The sequence below is a fragment of the Calliphora vicina genome, unplaced genomic scaffold, assembly GCF_958450345.1.
Source record: "Calliphora vicina unplaced genomic scaffold, idCalVici1.1 scaffold_56, whole genome shotgun sequence".
NCBI classification, from domain to species: Eukaryota; Metazoa; Arthropoda; class Insecta; order Diptera; family Calliphoridae; genus Calliphora; species Calliphora vicina.
Window position 1 is genome coordinate 99739 of NW_027052583.1, and position 5944 is coordinate 105682.

Below are 5944 nucleotides of genomic sequence, written 5' to 3' on the forward strand. Positions count from 1 at the left end.
CCCGATATATATGCGGGTATACCGGACATTTTTCGAAAAATGTCCCAAAATTACCCCAGTTTTTAACGACTTCATATAAATCGCAATTTTAAAAGGCCCTAAAGAGCTAGGAAGCTAAATTTTTTATATTTGGATGGCATGAGATTATAGCTTTGTAACAAGGTATAATTTAAGTAGCTAGCATAAACAGTACCCGATATATATGCGGGTATATCGGACATTTTTCGAAAAATGTCCCAAAATTACCCCAGTTTTTAATGACTTCATATAAATCGCAATTCTAAAGGCCCCTACAGTGCTAGGAAGCTATATTTTTATATTTGGATTGCATGAGATTGTAGCTTTCTAACAAGGTATAACTTAAGTAGCTAGCACAAACAGTACCCGATATATATGCGGGTATACCGGACATTTTTCGAAAAATGTCCCAAAATTACCCCAGTTTTTAACGACTTCATATAAATCGCAATTTTAAAAGGCCCTAAAGAGCTAGGAAGCTAAATTTTTTTATATTTGGATGGCATGAGATTATAGCTTTCTAACAAAGTATAACTTAAGTAGCTAGCATAAATAGTACCCGATATATATGCGGGTATACCGGACATTTTTCGAAAAAATTACCCAGTTTTTAACGACTTCATATAAATCGCAATTTTAAAAGGCCCTAAAGAGCTAGGAAGCTAAAATTTTTTATATTTGGATGGCATGAGATTATAGCTTTGTAACAAGATATAATTTAAGTAGCTAGCATAAACAGTACCCGATATATATGCGGGTATATCGGTCATTTTTCGAAAAATGTCCTAAAATTACCCCAGTTTTTAACGACTTCATATAAATCGCAATTCTAAAGGCCCCTAAAGTGCTAGGAAGCTAATTTTTTTTATATTTGAATGTCATGAGATTGTAGCTTTCTAACAAAGTATAACTTAAGTAGCTAGCATAAACAGTACCCGATATATATGCGGGTATATCGGACCTTTTTCGAAAAATGTCCCAAAATTACCCAGTTTTTAACGACTTCATATAAATCGCAATTTTAAAAGGCCCTAAAGAGCTAGGAAGCTACATGTTTTTTATATTTGGATGGCATGAGATTGTAGCTTTCTAACAAGGTATAACTTAAGTAGCTAGCATAAATAGTACCCGATATATATGCGGGTATATCGGACATTTTTCGAAAAATGTCCCAAAATTACCCAGTTTTTAACGACTTCATATAAATCGCAATTTTAAAAGGCCCTACAGAGCTAGGAAGCTATATTTTTTTTATATTTGGATGGCATGAGATTGTAGCTTTCTAACAAGGTATAACTTAAGTAGCTAGCATAAATAGTACCCGATATATATGCGGGTATATCGGACATTTTTCGAAAAATGTCCCAAAATTACCCAGTTTTTAACGACTTCATATAAATCGCAATTTTAAAAGGCCCTACAGAGCTAGGAAGCTATATTTTTTTTATATTTGGATGGCATGAGATTGTAGCTTTCTAACAAGGTATAACTTAAGTAGCTAGCATAAATAGTACCCGATATATCCCAAAATTACCCCAGTTTTTAACGACTTCATATAAATCGCAATTCTAAAGGCCCCTAAAGTGCTAGGAAGCTAAATTTTTATATTTGGATTGCATGAGATTGTAGCTTTCTAACAAGGTATAACTTAAGTAGCTAGCACAAACAGTACCCGATATATATGCGGGTATACCGGACATTTTTCGAAAAATGTCCCAAAATTACCCCAGTTTTTAACGACTTCATATAAATCGCAATTTTAAAAGGCCCTAAAGAGCTAGGAAGCTAAATTTTTTTATATTTGGATGGCATGAGATTATAGCTTTCTAACAAAGTATAACTTAAGTAGCTAGCATAAATAGTACCCGATATATATGCGGGTATACCGGACATTTTTCGAAAAATGTCCCAAAATTACCCCAGTTTTTAATGACTTCATATAAATCGCAATTCTAAAGGCCCCTAAAGTGCTAGGAAGCTAATTTTTTATATTTGGATGGCATGAGGTTATAGCTTTCTAACAAAGTATAACGTAAGTAGCTAGCATAAACAGTACCCGATATATATGCGGGTATACCGGACATTTTTCGAAAAATGTCCCAAAATTACCCCAGTTTTTAACGACTTCATATAAATCGCAATTTTAAAAGGCCCTAAAGAGCTAGGAAGCTAAAATTTTTTATATTTGGATGGCATGAGATTATAGCTTTGTAACAAGATATAATTTAAGTAGCTAGCATAAACAGTACCCGATATATATGCGGGTATATCGGTCATTTTTCGAAAAATGTCCTAAAATTACCCCAGTTTTTAACGACTTCATATAAATCGCAATTCTAAAGGCCCCTAAAGTGCTAGGAAGCTAATTTTTTTTATATTTGAATGTCATGAGATTGTAGCTTTCTAACAAAGTATAACTTAAGTAGCTAGCATAAACAGTACCCGATATATATGATGGTATATCGGACATTTTTCGAAAAATGTCCCAAAATTACCCAGTTTTTAACGACTTCATATAAATCGCAATTTTAAAAGGCCCTAAAGAGCTAGGAAGCTATATGTTTTTTATATTTGGATGGCATGAGATTGTAGCTTTCTAACAAGGTATAACTTAAGTAGCTAGCATAAATAGTACCCGATATATATGCGGGTATACCGGACATTTTTCGAAAAATGTTACAAAATTACCCCAGTTTTTAACGACTTCATATAAATCGCAATTTTAAAAGGCCCTAAATAGCTAGGAAGCTAAATTTTTTTATATTTGGATGGCATGAGATTGTAGCTTTCTAACAAAGTATAACTCAAGTAGCTAGCATAAACAGTACCCGATATATATGCGGGTATATCGGACATTTTTCGAAAAATGTCCCAAAATTACCCAGTTTTTAACGACTTCATATAAATCGCAATTTTAAAAGGCCCTACAGAGCTAGGAAGCTATATTTTTTTTATATTTGGATGGCATGAGATTGTAGCTTTCTAACAAGGTATAACTTAAGTAGCTAGCATAAATAGTGCCCGATATATATGCGGGTATATCGGACATTTTTCAAAAAATGTCCCAAAATTACCCCAGTTTTTAATGACTTCATATAAATAGCAATTCTAAAGGCCCCTAAAGTGCTAGGAAGCTAATTTTTTATATTTGGATTGCATGAGATTATAGCTTTCTAACAAAGTACAACTTAAGTAGCTAGCATAAACAGTACCCGATATATATGCGGGTATACCGGACATTTTTCGAAAAATGTCCCAAAATTACCCCAGTTTTTAACGACTTCATATAAATCGCAATTTTAAAAGGCCCTAAAGAGCCAGGAAGCTAAAATTTTTTATATTTGGATGGCATGAGATTATAGCTTTGTAACAAGGTATAATTTAAGTAGCTAGCATAAACAGTACCCGATATATATGCGGGTATATCGGACATTTTTCGAAAAATGTCCTAAAATTACCCCAGTTTTTAACGACTTCATATAAATCGCAATTTTAAAAGGCCCTAAAGAGCTAGGAAGCTAAAGTTTTTTATATTTGGATGGCATGAGATTGTAGCTTTCTAACAAAGTATAACTCAAGTAGCTAGCATAAACAGTACCCGATATATATGCGGGTATATCGGACATTTTTCGAAAAATGTCCCAAAATTACCCAGTTTTTAACGACTTCATATAAATCGCAATTTTAAAAGGCCCTAAAGAGCTAGGAAGCTATATTTTTTTATATTTGGATGGCATGAGATTGTAGCTTTCTAACAAGGTATAACTTAAGTAGCTAGCACAAACAGTACCCGATATATATGCGGGTATACCGGACATTTTTCGAAAAATGTCCCAAAATTACCCCAGTTTTTAACGACTTCATATAAATCGCAATTTTAAAAGGCCCTAAAGAGCTAGGAAGCTAAATTTTTATATTTGGATTGCATGAGATTGTAGCTTTCTAACGAGGTATAACTTAAGTAGCTAGCACAAACAGTACCCGATATATTGCGGGTATACCGGACATTTTTCGAAAAATGTCCCAAAATTACCCCAGTTTTTAACGACTTCATATAAATCGCAATTTTAAAAGGCCCTAAAGAGCTAGGAAGCTAAATTTTTTTATATGTGGATGGCATGAGATTATACCTTTCTAACAAAGTATAACTTAAGTAGCTAGCATAAATAGTACCCGATATATATGCGGGTATATCGGACATTTTTCGAAAAATGTCCTAAAATTACCCCAGTTTTTAACGACTTCATATAAATCGCAATTTTAAAAGGCCCTAAAGAGCTAGGAAGCTAAATTTTTATATTTGGATTGCATGAGATTGTAGCTTTCTAACAAGGTATAACTTAAGTAGCTAGCATAAATAGTACCCGATATATATGCGGGTATATCGGACATTTTTCGAAAAATGTCCCAAAATTACCCCAGTTTTTAACGACTTCATATAAATCGCAATTTTAAAAGGCCCTAAAGAGCTAGGAAGCTAAATTTTTATATTTGGATTGCATGAGATTGTAGCTTTCTAACAAGGTATAACTTAAGTAGCTAGCACAAACAGTACCCGATATATATGCGGGTATACCGGACATTTTTCGAAAAATGTCCCAAAATTACCCCAGTTTTTAACGACTTCATATAAATCGCAATTTTAAAAGGCCCTAAAGAGCTAGGAAGCTAAATTTTTATATTTGGATTGCATGAGATTGTAGCTTTCTAACAAGGTATAACTTAAGTAGCTAGCACAAACAGTACCCGATATATATGCGGGTATACCGGACATTTTTCGAAAAATGTCCCAAAATTACCCCAGTTTTTAACGACTTCATATAAATCGCAATTTTAAAAGGCCCTAAAGAGCTAGGAAGCTAAATTTTTTTATATTTGGATGGCATGGGATTATAGCTTTCTAACAAAGTATAACTTAAGTAGCTAGCACAAACAGTACCCGATATATATGCGGGTATACCGGACATTTTTCGAAAAATGTCCCAAAATTACCCCAGTTTTTAACGACTTCATATAAATCGCAATTTTAAAAGGCCCTAAAGAGCTAGGAAGCTAAATTTTTTTATATTTGGATGGCATGAGATTGTAGCTTTCTAACAAAGTATAACTCAAGTACCTAGCATAAACAGTACCCGATATATATGCGGGTATATCGGACCTTTTTCGAAAAATGTCCCAAAATTACCCAGTTTTTAACGACTTCATATAAATCGCAATTTTAAAAGGCCCTAAAGAGATAGGAAGCTATATTTTTTTTCTATTTGGATGGCATGAGATTGTAGCTTTCTAACAAGGTATAACTTAAGTAGCTAGCATAAATAGTACCCGATATATATGCGGGTATACCGGACATTTTTCGAAAAATTACCCCAGTTTTTAACGACTTCATATAAATCGCAATTTTAAAAGGCCCTAAAGAGCTAGGAAGCTAAATTTTTATATTTGGATGGCATGAGATTATAGCTTTCTAACAAAGTATAACTTAAGTAGCTAGCATAAATAGTACCCGATATATATGCGTGTATACCGGACATTTTTCGAAAAAATTACCCAGTTTTTAACGACTTCATATAAATCGCAATTTTAAAAGGCCCTAAAGAGCTAGGAAGCTAAAATTTTTTATATTTGGATGGCATGAGATTATAGCTTTGTAACAAGGTATAATTTAAGTAGCTAGCATAAACAGTACCCGATATATATGCGGGTATATCGGACATTTTTCGAAAAATGTCCCAAAATTACCCCAGTTTTTAACGACTTCATATAAATCGCAATTCTAAAGGCCCCTTAAGTGCTAGGAAGCTAAATTTTTATATTTGGATTGCATGAGATTGTAGCTTTCTAACAAGGTATAACTTAAGTAGCTAGCACAAACAGTACCCGATATATATGCGGGTATACCGGACATTTTTCGAAAAATGTCCCA